Source organism: Trachurus japonicus, chromosome 19, assembly GCF_045865225.1.
Source record: "Trachurus japonicus isolate A0001 chromosome 19, Traja_1.0".
Taxonomy (NCBI): domain Eukaryota; kingdom Metazoa; phylum Chordata; class Actinopteri; order Carangiformes; family Carangidae; genus Trachurus; species Trachurus japonicus.
This window is the reverse complement of record NC_140925.1, coordinates 21,476,903-21,492,891: the sequence shown is the minus strand read 5'-3', so window position 1 is coordinate 21,492,891 and position 15,989 is coordinate 21,476,903. Positions and strand designations below refer to the sequence as shown.

The window sequence follows — 15,989 nt, the reverse complement described above, 5'->3', positions numbered from 1 at the left end:
GAAAGCTCAGTGCTGCTGCTGCGCTCTGATCCGCGGCCACGCTCTCTAAAAGATTTTGCGTTCCTGAAATATGCACTAAATACAAACAAGGTTTTGCAAGCCATGCCGGCGTTAATCAGATCAAACTTTCCTGCCAGTGTTATCCCCCGGTTCCTCTGGTAATCTGGATAGCAGCACCCATGGGCCTGGACTGGACAGCCCTGTCTATATAATGTTATTTAATCAGGCCTTCAGCTAATTAAATGTATTTATAACCAGTGATTTATATTTAGTAAAGCTGGGGAAATAATGAGATGTGTTCTAAAAAAAAAAAAGAATTGTGGCTTTAATGGTTAAATCATATATTTATCTGAATATATTAACATTTTAATCTTTGTGATTTTCATAAAAATATGAGAATACATATATAAAATCCACCTGTAAAATGTATTTTTTTGGCACATGTGCCAAGGAATGAGGATGACAGGTTTTCTGTCATGTCTAAAAATAGCATGTCAGTGTCTGGTGGTGGTTTTAAAATCTCAGCAAGACTTAGTTTGGCTAAGTGATTTAGTTTGCACATGTGATTTTTTTTTTTCTATTGTGTATAGTTTTTCCACCTTTGGCAACCGGTTTACCGACACTGTATCTGCTGCGACGAGAGAGAGTTTTATTGCAACAACAAAGTATCACAGAGGCCCTTCCCATTCTTTTTACCTCAAAGGAGCCGCACTGCACAAAGCTGGAGCAGGCCTTTATAGAAGAGATAGCTCTGTTGTCTTTCACAGCTGAAGGAGCGTAAAAGGCAGAAATCTCCACAGGCTCTTAAGGGCCAATTTCCTCCTCGTCACAAGACTATAGAAACACACCACAAAGGGAAATTTAAACAGGAATTTCTGATGTTTGGCAGCAGCAACAAAAGCACTCAAATTGGTTTTGTTTGCGCTGTAGTCTTTCTCCTTCTCCTTCTCCCTCTTTCTTCTTCTTCTCCTTCTCTCCCTCTTCTTCTTCTTCTTCTTCTGCTTGTTTTTCCAAGTCAGATGAGATTAGAAATTCCTCCTGACTGAAGGAACAAGTCACATACATTCTTTTCCAAGCAGATATCCAGCGAGCTTGATAGTATTTCTCAGACTGGCCCAATAAACAGCTCTAGTGGCAACATTGATTCAAACCATGTGAGCTTGTCCGAGGGAGACTAGTGGGGGGGTGGAGGGGTGGAGGGGGGTTGGCCCAGGAAAAGAACTCTGATCCCTCACTCGACTCCACATTGTTTTGCTCAACGGAGGAGTTGCAGGGGGGTGGGGGTGGGGGTGGGTTTGTGGGTGGTTGGCTGGGATGGTGTTGGCATATCTTGCTCGTTGCCTTGCTGCTTCTGTGTAATAAAAAATTTAGTGCATAACCAGGGAGTGGTGGTGACAGTGGCGGTGGCGGTGGTGGTGGTGGTGGTGTGTGTGTGTGTGTGTGTGTGGGGGGGGGGGTGTAGGGTAGAGAGGCACAACATCCGTTAGTGTCATCACGTGGCTCGGAGGCTTATTGGATCATAGAGGCAGAAAACACAACAGACAAAACAGAGCAAGATTTCTTTCTCTTTCTCTTTTTTTTTTCACCCCATGTTCTTAAGCAAGAATCCAAACCAGCCAGGCTCAAAAGCACGAGGCAATCCCAAAAACATCTGCTGGTTTTATCTGTTTCTAGCTTTTTCCTTTTTAGAGTACTAACTTCACAGACAGTAGTCTCATGGTATGTTATCCTCTGCACGTGGGTTTAGAAACAGACTGCTGGTGGAGTTCTACTTTTTTTTTTTTTATACCCCCTCTGTGCTTTTCCTTTTTGGTCCTCTGTTTTTTCAACCTCTCCACATTGGATCTAACTATTCATTACAAGCTTTACAGACGAGCTCTCTGGCTCTAAGAGTGCACTCAATGACATCTTCGCTGAAGTGAATCTGGCCTAAAACAACCTCCTGGACCCATTAAGTGGCCGGGCACGCATCCAGATCATATGGACGCTTCATCCCTGATGTTATTAGTTCCTTGAAGATGCTGCTACTTGAGTTGTTTAACCGTTTACAGGGCGGGTTTGTTTCATTCACAGGCAGCATCAGCAAACCTGCTTCTAATCTGGTTACATTTAGAGCTACATTGTTGAATCCTTATGGCCTGACCTTGCAAGATTAAATGCACTTAAAATTTTCACTGAGTGCCCGTCAGAATCCTAACAGCAATTACGGGCTCATGCATTAAGGAATGTGCATGGGCCTTGTTCACATGACTGTCACACACTTTAAAAACGGGGGTATGAAGCAAAGAGGGATTGCACGGTGGGCTCAAATGCTCACTAGCACACAAGAACGCCTCGCTCCTTTTGTTTTTTTTCCCAGGCTGTCCACAGCGCGAAAGAAAGCGGTCAGCGGGGATTTCCATAGAGAGCAGACGAAGCAGAGAGAAGGACGAGCTTTAGCTAGTTTGTCTTCAGAGGGCAGGGCCTGCCAAGTGGGCTATTGGACACGAACACTGTGTGTGTGAGGGGCAAGTGACTGGCAGCTTAATCTGACTCATGGTATTTCAAGTGCAGGAGTCCTTTTGCTTAGCAGGAGACGATGTAAAAAAAATACCAATGGTATTTTATTGTTTTTTTGCTGCACTGCACTACAAGAGCAGGAGCAATTTTGAGCAAGAGTGAATATTTTTGTGAAGGGGAAAAAAAAAACACAAGAAAATTTTGGGCTTCGTTGGTGAAGAGCAAACCCATGTGGTTTCTCTTTTGGCTCTTTAAGAGACTGCAGCATCAGACAGCACAGCGAGAGCGTCCCTAATTGCTTGTGTTGTGAGGCAGCAACACAGAGAACTGTGGGTGATGCGTTTGGACTTTGCGCAGGCCAGCAGATTGCTGTTGGCCTTGCGAAATAACTGAGAATATCACTTCTTGCCTCTCTTTTTATTTATATATGCAGATCTTATTTGGCAAGTGTGTGCTGGGAATTGGGGGGGAAAAAACCATGCAGCACAGAACAGCACAGAATAAACAAGAGAGAAGAGCCCGTCCTGTCCTGGAACAGAACTGGCTGGAGTACTGTCGGTTTCTGATATTAAAGGGGAGGGCGCTGTTGTTGTAAACAGTTGGAGAAAAGGGTCATCTATTGAAGCTGAACATAACATACCACTTTTTTTTTTTTTTTAATCAATCCACTCAGGATTTCTTGGCAAAGCTGCTTACGACTTTAGTAATTCTGACAGCATGGGACTTTGTTGACATAAAGTAGTAGAGCAAATCCCAGGTGGAAATGCAGTGCGTATTTGTCCTTTATGTCAATGCCCTGTCCCTGAGCTTTATGACATGTCCTACGTGCTCTTTAACATCCACGCACCTCAGTGCTTTTTTTCATGGACAGACTGATGAGAGATTGGGTCTTTTCCTCCGGGGGTTTCTGCTGATCCCAACGTGATGGAAGTGGCAGGATGGATGGACAGCACTGAAGCAAGGTCCCCTGTTCATCCAGCGGGAGGAAAGCATCAAGCAGGCTTCATATTGTGCCACGTCTGCCTAACCCCTTCCAGCCATGGGCGACAGTGATTTAGTGGCCTTGAATGCCTGGGACGCCACACACAGAGAAAGAGAGAGAGAGAGAGATCAGCGTGTCCACAGAAACACACCTGCTTTCACCTTCAGGTGAACATCAATAACACATTTTGTCATCAAGGTATGTTTGTAATGGCATAGGGGTGAAGGGAGTTCAGCAGCGCTGTCGCCGCTCTCCTGGGAAAGGCCGCAGGGCAGCATTTCACAACCTGCCATCACTCGCTCCCGACGCGGCACCTTGCCACCAACCGTCAGAGCGGTTGCTGCCCTTTTTTTAGGTGATTCATCGTTTACTAAATAGAGATGCCCTCAGAAGTGGATGTTGGCCACGCCACAAGGTCACCGGGAGTAGCAAAGAGACGTGTTTTCGTTTGATACCAATTGTTGTTTCGGTCTTTTCTTTTTTCTTTCTTCCTGACTAATTAGTGGGTGTGGTTTGTCACCTTGAATACTGGCAGAACAACTACCGTTTGGACGCAAACACTGCTTTAGCTGACTGGCAGCTTTTTATTTCCTTCATGTGATGGCGTATTGCAGTGTCATTCTGTATCAAGTATGTCAGAAATTCAGCGTATTTGCCTGGACGGTTTTTTTTTGGGTGGGGGCACACATGAACACACGCTCAGACCCACCGATGGGCCCCAGCTTGTTTGTAGAGAGAATTAGCCAGAGGCATCAGTCAGAGAGTACTGTACACCAGTTTGGTTTGACGCTAAATCCCCAAACAAGGGTTGGTGTACACTGCAAAGCCCACTTTGATGAACAAAGCGGGGCAGACAGAAAAGATCCAGGCAGTGTCATTGATTCATCAGGGCTTAAAGAAGGCAGCTGATTGCAGACATTGTCACAATAGGGCTGTAATCTCACTATCAATAATTACATTCTCCCCTGTGTCTGTACTGTTACGTGAGTGTGTTTCCCTCTCTCTCTCTTACACACACACACACACACACACACACATACTACATAGGGGTGGGAGGGAGATCGAAACTGTTCAGGTTAAGGTGGAGGGGGGGGGTTCTGCCCTCTAAAATATTCATAGCTTCTTCATTTAAATCAATTCAGCTCTACGGGGGCAGTCAAGCATCAACTGTCAGAAATTGAGCTGGGCCTGTTGTAATCACTTCTTTACTTATCTCTACAGATGGCTTGTTCGCAATGGGCTCTGCATGGCTAGCTCACCAGCACATTGAGAGAACCCCCCCCCTCCCCTTTTCTCCCATCTCTCCGCCCTATCTCCATGTTTCATCCCCACCCTCTCATAATGGAACACACATAAATTCATCTGGGTATTGAACCAGGGACATTCATCACCCCAGAATTCATCTGCGAGCCATTTTCATTCCCAAAGTGTCTCCTTTCTCTCCCCCACTTTATCTCTATCTCCCTCTCTGTTTCCCATCTCCATGGTGGCATTCTCCACATGGCAAGCCTGAGCCGGGCAGTCAGTGTCACGATTAATCTTTAATGCTCGCCTGCCCTAATTTTTCCTCATATTTTACAAGATTTCCTGCCCTCCAACTCTCCCCCCCGCCCCCCCCTCCTCTTTCGCCAGCATCCGCTATATATAGAGTGATTACATGGAATGTTGCCTTGTTTCATCAGTTGCCGAGGACCACTGCCTGCCTCCGCCTCAGCCTCAGCCTCTCTCTGCTGTGCAGTCAGCCACACACTCTCTCTCAGACCACTAGCTCCAGGCCAAAGCATGAAAGCTGCAGCCTTCACCGGCACACTCATCCTCAGACTTCCCTCTGGGGACCCGTGTTAACATCACATGGATGACAACTGTGTACACCCCGAGCGGCTCTCACACACACACACATAAATATATGCACCACATTGGCGTGCCCACCTATTTGGAGAGTGGGACAACCGAGGAAATAGGGTAGAGGTTAGTATGCTAAAAATACGAGAGCCTGGCGGTCCTCCTGCCGTCTGAGCAGAAAATAGCACCGTGTTGCTGCCGTCTCAGTCGGCGTTGTTAACTAAGGAGGACTCTGCTCATGCGGCTCATGTTTGTGTTTTGTGTGCGGAAGGAGAAGGAGCTCTGAATCACTCACATTTACCTTATTTGTTTGGGCACGCAAAAAACAAAATCCCGTCGGCTAAAACTGTGCTTTTAATAAGCCGGCAAGCCATCTCCTAAGATAGAAGAGATGTCTCAGTGTTTCAGATGATCTCATTGTGGTTAATAACCGGAGTCCTCATTTGCCCGGCTTTCACAGTACACTGTATCGGTGTTGTTAAACACGCCTCCAGGGTGTGAACAGGGCAAGTTTCGGGAGGAAGACACGATCTTTCTGTTAGTCTTGATTTATGGAAGCTTCTGTCTGAAGTAACTTTAGATATCCATATTGTGTATCTTCTCCCCGTTTGATCCCCTCGTCAAGTCTGGTCCCATACGGTGACTCGGCAGGTCTATCTGCACGCCACTCGCTTTCTTTCCCACAGCTCCCTCTGAATCATTTCATACTCATTAAGTGTCTGGCTGGAGCCCGGGTCTGACATTTGACTCTTAAAGGCCCACCTGGGACCTGGGATGAAGTAGACTGGCAGAGGTGGGAAGGAAGAGTGTAGCGCTGGATGGTGATGGATAGGACAACATGTTAGACTGGAGGAGGCAGACAGGCTTCAGGTTACAGGGCCACTTGTTCCCTGTAACCCTGTTTGTGATATCAGCATTGTGTGAACCGAGAGATGCCCTGTAGCCGAGCAGCTCCCAACATGTGTAAGTGCAGAGAGGTGAATGAGGACTGAAACAACTGGATCCTGTTTTGTGATGAATAGAGCCACTGTGTGTTAAAAGGGAGGTATTCCGATATCAAGCAGCCCCTTCATTCGAGAGAGGCGTATTGTGTAACCTCTGCCGCGACCTGTAGTGTCTTATCTGGGCCATTGTTAGTGAAGTACCTCGGCTGAGAGAGAGATAGTCGCCCGGCAGATATCACAATAATTAAGTGGCCATGAGGAGGAGCACTCATTGTTCATTGAAAAATAAATGTGTCACAACCCCCTTGACTGGGACAATAGCTCCGGTAGGGTTAAGTTGGTGGCCTGCTGATATTTGCTGCCGAAGCTTTCACATCCAGAGACAATGCACTGGAAAGACGGAGATAAAGCGCTCGGCTCTCGCCTGTTCCTCGTTCCCAGTCGTCTTTTCAGGAGCCCTGCCGGCCCGACTGTTCCTGCTGATTGGAGAAGGCCCGATGGAGAAATATGCAGCCTTGCAGCACTTAGAGCGGAGAGGGCACATTCTGTTATTCCACGGGATTTTTAACAGTAACCCGAGGAAAGCTTTTTATAGTCGGCTAAGAAGATGAAGGGAGGGGAGGAAAGAGAGTATAAAGAGAGACATTTGTTCCCTAGTTCTTCATTTGTAAATCGTTATTGTCTCCATGCTGTAGCGTTTGGCGACAATCCTCTCTGCTGTGACCTGCGAGAGCCGGCTGACGGAGGGGGGAGGAAAGGTGGCAAACACTTTGAACCAAAGTTGTCAAGTCTGCACGGCATGGTTGCACCCTGCACTAACCAGAGCAGCCCCCCCCCCTCTGCCCCTCTGCTTGCAGCGGTGCCGCTCAGTGCCACCGCCCACCAACGTGACGCCCCGCTTTGCCCTCGCGCCATACGTGGGAAACCTTTGCACAGCACTGCTGCCACTGTGGCGGTTCCACAATAGAGCTGGATTATTGTGTCTGGGCTGTCAGCACCTCTCAGCTGAAAGAAAACGAGAGGGAGGCAAAGAGGGGAGAGAGAGAGAGAGAGAGAGAGATTTCAGGCACCAGGAGAGTAAGGGAGAGGAGGAGGTGGAGGAGGTGAGGGGGGGGGGGGGGACTCCAGGAGAGCTGGCATTTTCAAATAATAATCTCTGTGGAGCCTTTTAGGGGGTTTAATGTCATTTTTGGCCTCTGGATTTTTGCCCTTTTCTCCTTTGAACAAAAAGCAGCAAAGAGCGAATGGGGTGAGGAGAAGGAGGAGAAGGAGGAGATATGAGGGGAGACGGCAGACAGAGACAGAGAGGGAGACAGGGAAAGGCTTGCTTGGCTGAGTGACTGATATTATTAGTGTTCTACTATGACTGATGGAGACTTGGCCTGCATCCAGTGGCTGCCAACAGGCCAGCGATGGCAAATTGAGTGTGGTACAGAATGACCTATATCCCCGTCCTATTTAGCACGTTACAGCATTTCCCTTTATCTTTCCCATCTCTTCATCCAATCTTCGCTCCTTCCTTTTCTTGATTTTAGTATCAAGTGTCACGGTAAGGGGGGGGGGGGGGCGGTGAAAAAAAGCTCCACGTGTTATCTCAGTTTGTTTTGGGGTGTTTTTCTTAATAACCTTAATGTGTGTTGTTCAGTTGCCTTGGCAAAACCTGTCTCCGCTGTCGAGACTCGTCGGCTTTTAGTCTGCTGGAAACCGAGACATTTTGGCTATAGAGACGTGAGGCGGCGCGGGGCAGACGGGGGGAAGCTTCACCCAAAGCAAACCAGTGCTTTTAACTCTACCGGTACCTTGCGTGCAGTCTGCATGGCTGCCTAAATTTGCTCCTTCTGACAAGGCTAGTCTTCCTTCGCCGCCGTGAATTATGTATTGAATGTAATGCGCCGATTAGACACATGCACCTTACACACACATGTCCTTTTGTCGCCGCGGTGACCACTTAGGTTCCCCTCCTGTCCCACACAGAGAGAGAGAGAGAGAGAGAGAGAGAGGGTTTCCCAGGCTGCACGTGAGAGTCTGGCCTCCAGCGCTGAGCCCTAACCAGGCCACCCAGCCCAGCTAGGTCTTCCCCACACTGCCTTACCTTTAATCAACCTTCAGCTTCATAACAGGGAGTAAAAAACAGATCTGCTCTTGCACATATGTTGGCTAAAGCCTAATCCCCCCCCCCCCACACACCAACACCAGGAAGAGATGCATGGGAATCTTGGTCAGCTGACTTTAAAGAGGCAGGAACCACAGCAAGGTCGAAACAAACCCCTCCCTCCCCGTCTTCTCTGCCATTCCCTAAAGCCTGCTGGGACACTCCATGGGCTTGACATACCCAACCCCACCTGCCCTCACTGCTCAGCGGGAAGCTTCATCACCGGCTTTCCCTGAGCTGGCCTACTTGGGACTGTTTGATCTCATTGTGGAAGCGAGCGAGCCTGGCCGCTGCCTGGCAGGCAGAGAGAGCTGCTTGATGCTGAGGGTTGGGGAGGTGGAGCAGTCTTCAGTGGAGAGGCTTAATAACTGTATTAACATCGGTGGCTCCCCCAGGACCTACGCCTACACAGCAAAGGGAGGAGGAGGGGAGGAGGGGAGGAGGGGGGGGGGTATAGCACAGTGAAGCTGCCTTCTCTCACTTTTGATTCTCTGCCCTAATTTTCCCTCCTCTCTCTCTCTCTCTGCTCTCTTTTTTAAAAACTAGCCTGTCAGTTCAGTTCAGAGTGACTTATAAATCAAGATATATTACAGCAACAAAATAAACACTTCAGCTCTCCCTTTCTCTCTCCCTCTCCCTCTCCCTCCATCCTTCCTGCCTGCGTCACGCACTATTTTTATCTCACATTTCTCATCACCCACTGGTAACACTAGATTAATTTACTAACACAACTTTCGTGACATGTCCATGAGTCTCTGTTTATCTCTCCGTCTTCCAGCACACTCTGTGTATCTCTCCATCACTGCTTTGCTTCTTTTTTCTTGTTTATCGCCTTTTTTATTTCACCCAGCTCTTTATTTATTCATTATACAGTGACATTAGTATTGTTGTTCCATCCCAGCTTCCCCCTCATCGCGTTAATGACATCGCATTACAGATGTGTAATATTACAATGAACTTTGGACTGAAAGGACCGTACTCTTTCCTCACCTGTGTGTGTCGCTATTCATGACAATCCCCTTATCCTTGAATTATACATAGGAAACTTTTGAATAATTGATGGGCCCCACTTAGCTTAATGGACAGAGTTATCTGTGAGAGGCGTGCGTTTCCTACTTGCAGTGGAACTGGGTCGCAATAAACGGCACCCAGTCACCCCGAGGGGTCATAATGAGGCCCCGGTCACGAGGCGGAGAGACGGGGCAGTCGGCCGAGGCCAGCTGGGGTTAACTGGACCCTGGAGGGCAGGAGGGCAGGAGGAGGGAGCAGTGGGGGCGTTAACGCTGAGCTCACCTGAGGGCTCGGCTCGGGTTACTTCCACTCTTTGTTTTTAGCAGACATGCTTACTAATGTGTGCATAAACAACAAACCCGGTCTTCTACGTGCATGCAAACACGCCGTGTCGTCTTTTTTTTTACGCTGTGTGTACACACACAAACGCATTCACACACTAAGCTGTGTATGGCTGCTCAACTCTTCCACATGAACACAGTATTTCATTCAAGTGTTATTTATAAACACCTGGGTCACATTTGCAGGGTCGTGTTGCCGCTTTGCACAAAAGTGTTGAAATAATCTTAAGGTCACATAAAATGGAGAAAGTCAAACATTATCTGTAGCCGGTAGAAATACTCTGATGAATGGAAACCATGACAAAATCAATAAAGCAGGGATGTTTTTAGGGCAGCGTATCTGAGAAGGTTGTTTTTGTTGTTAGTATGAGCAGGGTGGACAATGAAATGGTCAACTAAAGATGTTTATGACCTTGTTATAAGACGTGTATGGATTCTATGGCAGAGATAGCTTCTTTTATTTTTATTTTTTTAAATGACACCGAAGGGGACGATCAACATTGTCTCACTAAAATCAGTCCACTGACTGGTGGGCAGCCATGTCACAGGAAATGGTGTGCTTCTGAGTGTGTGCATGTGTGTGTGTGTGTGTGTGTCATGATCAAATGGCTCCCCTCAGGCTACATTGAAAGGTCAGGGATCCATGCAGGAAATTAGTGTCTGTGGAGGCATAGACAACACACACACACACTAACACACACACTCAAAAGACGGAGGGAAGGGAAAAGCACAGATCATACCCGAGGAAGCTAAACATGTCCTTCATTAAATTCTGGTAACATCCCACTGCGTTCCCTTGATGACTTTGCCTGCTCCCATCAGCCATTTCTCCTCAGCACAGAGCAAAGCGATCGACAACCACCTCACTTTTTATTTTTATTTTTTTTGCATTAACACTGACACTAAAGACAAATGATTCTGCCTCTCCCCGCCCACCCGCTCTCCCCTCGCTCTGCCCAAATCTTCTACTAAGGAGCCCCCTGACACTGCACATCAGACGGCTGAATCAAATGTGTGTCATCAGTCATCATTAGGGGGCTTTGAGGAAGGAGAGCAGTGTCTGGCTCTCGCAGTGTCGAGGCCAAGGTGCTTAAAGCCACCGCCGCTGTCATCCCTGGGTGGTATTCAACCACCTCCGATGCAAAGAATCGGGAGGACGTGTGAAGCGTCAAGGTGGTCGGTGGCAGTTTGAGCCCACGAATCAGACGAACGAACGAACGTCCACGTGTGTGTGAGCGATGATGAGCGGCCACGTCGGTTGTTTTCTCAGTCTCTGTCTCATCAATGTGCAGCCCGCTTGTTTTCCTCTGCGTCTGTCTATTCTAAATATGTCAGCTGTCTCCTAGGGGTCTTTAGGCCATTTTAACCTCTGTGCTGACCTAGTAACCCCCCCGAGCCCTGCCATCACTGAGCTCTTAAACAGACTAGTGACAGGATAACCGCCCCGCTCGCTGTATCTCCTGGTCCACACCCTCGCAAATACCTCCACTTACATCCACAATGATATGCTTTAACCTCACCAAAAAGCTGACATTTTCACTCGGAAGATAAACGGCTAAATTTATGGAGGTGACAGTCATTATGGCTCTCAGGTACAGTGGAGGAATGCGCCTCGACCTGCTGAGGCTTGAAGGCGAAAAGGTAAATTACAAGCGTGTTTTAACTATTAGCTCTAACTCAGTTTTGACGAGCACATGAAGTGACAAACCCGAATGAGGCTTTTTTTTTGGAGAGAAAGGGCCTGGTGAGAAGAAGGCACATTATTTAGCATCGTTGAACACATAGCGGAGTCACGCACACGCTCCAGCCGCGACCTCTCCCCCACTTCCACTGTCATGCTCCTGCTCTGAAGTTGAGGAGATCAAACCCTCGTAATCTATTCCCCTGTGATTGACTATTGTGTTACCACGGAGAGGGGAGAGAGGAGGGGAGAGAACATGGGTCGAGAGAGGCGGTTTAACATGACAAAGCCAGTCCCCGGTGATCCTCTCCTCTCTTCCCCAGATCCTCATGAGCCTCTTCTCTTTCTCCCCCCTTTTCTTCTTGATCCCTTGTTCCTTCTTTTCTCTTCCCCACCTCCTCCTGACTTCTCCGAGTCCATTCCAGCCCTCTAATGCAAATAGCCCTTTGCTCCCTCCATATTTATGACCCGCTTCCTCCGCTGTTGAATATTCGGAAGGTCTTGAATGCTGCCAGTCACATCGGATTAGCGAGTATCAATGGGCAGATAACCTCTCTGTTAGAGTGAGAAAAGAGCAAACACTCGAGCAAACACTTCAGCATGAGCATTCGCAAAAGCCTTTTGGCTTTCAAACAGTGAGGCACTGTGTGTGGCACTCAGCCCATTAAAGATGAAGAGGGCCTGGTTAATGTGTATGAGTGTCATTTCAGCAGCCGGCGGATGAGGATGGCGGTGTGTTTAGAGCAGTGTTCTGTATTTCTTCACCTGTGATTGTAAATATAAACACTGAATGGTGGAAATGTGTTCATGATTACACTAATACAGATCATCTGCACTAAACTACGCTGTTTTGTAAAGATGTCCTCTGCTTTCACACCACTTTGGTGTCTTGTCCAGCACTTGATTGCTCCAAGGTCACAGGAATATTTTCAGGTCTCTGACCCCTGCGCTCCTTGTTACTGGCTGCTTGTAATGTCGTTGACCTTGGATTTTTATGGGAAATGAGGGAATTGAACCTTATTTGCCTGTTGCACTCACTCCTAAGTGGCTCCGGGGAAAGAGCATCAGCCAGATGACTAAATTGTTAACCTTCAAGGCTTTTGTTAGACCACACAGTGCGCTTGTAGATGAGGTAGGCCCAGGTTTAGTATTGCTTTGGCACCCTCCTGGCTGTGTGTATGCATGAGTGCAGTTTGTTATCACAGGAGGGAGAAAAGCACGCACGCAGTCATCCACTCACACTCAATTCTATAATTAACCAATGCAGGCACTCTGTAAAAGAGAGGCTTAATGTTTCATGACGCCATTTTCACAGTCAGAGTGGTAACATTAAAGACCAGTTTGTAAGAGGCTGTGGTTTTACCCGGGGTGTGTGTTGGTGTTATGATCCAATAACTTCATCCGCCGACCTTGATCTTGAATTATGTGTCATAAGGTTTCACAGCTGTAAGTCACTCCAGGAAGTGTGTATTAATTCACCCCGAGAGGGTTACACTTTCTCCCCGGCTCCCCTCTGACAACGCCGATGTCTCGGAGGGAGCGGCGGCTTTTATTTCGGGGGCCTCCTGCTTTTTGAAATAGTTTGTCTAGCCTGCCACAGTCCTCCCCCAGTCCTGTCGCTCAGCTCAGCTCAGCTCCTTTTTCTCCTCAGATGCTCTCTCCTCCCCTCTCTCTCTATCAGGCCTGTTCCTCTCAGCTTGTCTCTTCCTGCTCCGCTCTCTCTCTCTCTCTCCCTCTCTCTCTCTCGCCCTCCCTCTCGTCTCTTAATGTGGGTCAGTCACGTCACTCCGTTCTCAGTGCACAAGCTGCTGTGTGCATGGGATCAGCTTGTAAACCAATATTCACATTTAATGGTGGACCCAGTGTGAACAAACACAGCGTCTATCTGCATTGTGTGGGAAAAAGGACTTTCCTTTCCTGTCGGACCGTCTTAATAGATCTAACATGCACCAACTGCAAGTTCACAATCCTTACAGTGCATATCACGTTTTGCAGTGTTCATATTCCCACCCCTTAATACAACATGTGTTACAGCCTGCTGAAGCACGCTCGCATCCTGGCATCCTCTGGCCCAACATGGGCCGCCTCCTTTTTGCCCCCTTGTGCCCACCACCAAGTCCCACACTATCAGCTCATGCCAAATATCTCCCATCGCCCCGGAGCGAGTGCCAACTCGCATAGTTCCACTGTCAGTCAGCAGGCACGGACAGCTGCTGGGTAGAGTTACACCGTGTTGCACGGGGGTTGCAAGGGAGCGTTGTTGCCATGCAGGGAACTCGTGGTTCTTTCCCGCAATAAAACTGTCTTCAGATGCTTTTTGGTTTATTTTCTTCTTCTCCACAATCGGATCTGTCAACAGCGGTGCGCTCATCGGATTTAAGAAATGTATTTGTGGTTTAACTTAACTGCGCTGAAGGCTAGCATTTGGCAGCACAGAGCTAGTGTGCTTAGCATGGAGCTGCAGCTCAAAGCCGAGGCCCCTGCAGACTTCACCTTTGCCATCTGCTTGATTATTTGCCGCCCCTCCTCCCACTCTCCCCCTGCACTCTAGTTTGTCCACACATGTTCTCAGTTCCGTCTCCATTTGCCGGGGCTGCAGTGATAGGAAAACCTGGTGTGTTGTTATTTCAGAGGCCTGGCAGCATAGAGAGGGAAGTTATCTTGGGCCCCTAGAGAAGGGCTTGGGAACGTGGTGGGGGCTGCTGGGCTGATAAAAACCAGGCCTGGCCCAGACCAGAACATGCTGATGTTCACACGCACAGGCCATCACGCGCATACATGCAGTACATATCGCACAATATAGACTCACATATAGCCTACGAAGAGGCAGATGCACACATTTGCATGAGCATTTGGAATTGTGTTGGTTGTGTTTTCATAAGCCGTCAGACAGCATGCAAAATACCATGCATTCATTGACTGACATATATCACACATAACCACACAAACAACTACAATGAAGACGCCACAAGCTCACCCAGATGTTAAGATGCTATAAATGACTCCTGCTAAAACACAACCCGGTGTTTTCCCCACCTCTTGCCCAAGACAAACACCACCGTTTCCTGGTTTAGAGGAGGGATCGTCATAACAGGCAAGAAAGACTCCTTACTCCGCACCGCCTTGCCCTTCGGCCTCTGCTCGGACCCTCATCTATCACTCACGCATGTGTGTGTTTTTCTTACCGTAACACTCCACACAGGGGAGTTATTTGGCCGCAATTTTAAGCGTCATCCATCAAATTTCTGTTTCTGAGACGATGGTAGCCCATACAGGGCAGGCCTCAAAGAACTCAGGCGAGCCGTCACCTCCGTTTCTGCTCTCTCTGCAAAAATTCTCACTCTCTGCATGGGTTGCAAAACATGAATGCTGTCAATTCTGTGAAATGTTGACCAGAACATTCGTTCTTAAGAAGAGGTGGTGCGTCATTCACCACAGAAAATGATATTAGAATCAGATTCAGGGCTCAGTTTGATTCATGTCCATCTCTCCTTTACATCACAGTGTCAGATATACAGTGTTAAAAGACTATTATGATTCTGTCCTTCAGACATTGATTTCTGTTTTCTGAAGCGGCGTTACTGTGCAACACTGCAAGTATGCTCCCTTTTTGCTTGGAATCTCATTAGTGATAGTACTCTTTATCTCCTGGCATCCCTCCCTCCCCCTCTCCCACCCTCTCTCTACATCGAGAGGGGAGACGCAGACTGCAACATCGACATGCAGCAGCTTAGGTGGAGCACAACCAGGCAGGGGGATCCTCAGTAATCCTCCTAACTCAACCTCACTGAGGCACACACACACACACACACACACACACGCGCACACACACACACACACACACACACACACACACACACACACACACACCACTGTACTCTTCCATATCATGTATGCTATAACTGGAAGCAGTGATAACAAACGTCAGCAGTAGATAGTTTCGTCTTTTTCCTCTAAAATCCTCACCAGTGATAGGTTGTGATTTGTTTGCCTCTGCAGGTGAAACATGTGTTTTCTATCCTCCTCTAGACTTTAAAGGCTGAAATGTTGTAGCCGACATGATGAGCATGTTGATAGTTTGATTATATAAAGAAAGTCTATACGAGAGGAACTGTCTGTTGTGATCGCTGATAATAGCGTCATGGAAACAAGATGAATATCGGCAGTTTAATTTCTTCAATTGAGTAAGACGATAGTTTATATTGTTGATGGTTTGGATGTGTGGTTTCAGCTCGGTGTACATTCTGTTCTTTGCTTGCAAACCCACTGCCCCTTTATTTCTAATGATGGAAATCACCTTTGGCAAGGATGGATGGAAGGATACGAGAAGTGAAACAGGACTTCCTGTGATCTGCCACCACACACAGGATAGGAGCAGGAGAGAGAGTGAGGAGGGAAAACTGTCAGGGTGGGGGACGGGGACAGGACAGGTAGGAGTGAAGGTGGAAAGTGGCAGGAGGTGGGGGGGGGGGTAAAGGGCTGGATTTGGTTACAGTGAATATAGGAGGCGTGAGGCACGCTGTCTGGTCTCCTGCCC

At 47.9% G+C, this 15,989-nt stretch overlaps 1 protein-coding gene across 7 annotated transcripts in view; it reads left to right on the top strand.

Annotated features, from left to right (window-relative positions):
* raraa (retinoic acid receptor, alpha a) overlaps positions 1–15,989 on the top strand; it is a 146,742-nt gene that overhangs the window by 109,002 nt on the left and 21,751 nt on the right. The window lies entirely within an intron of this gene.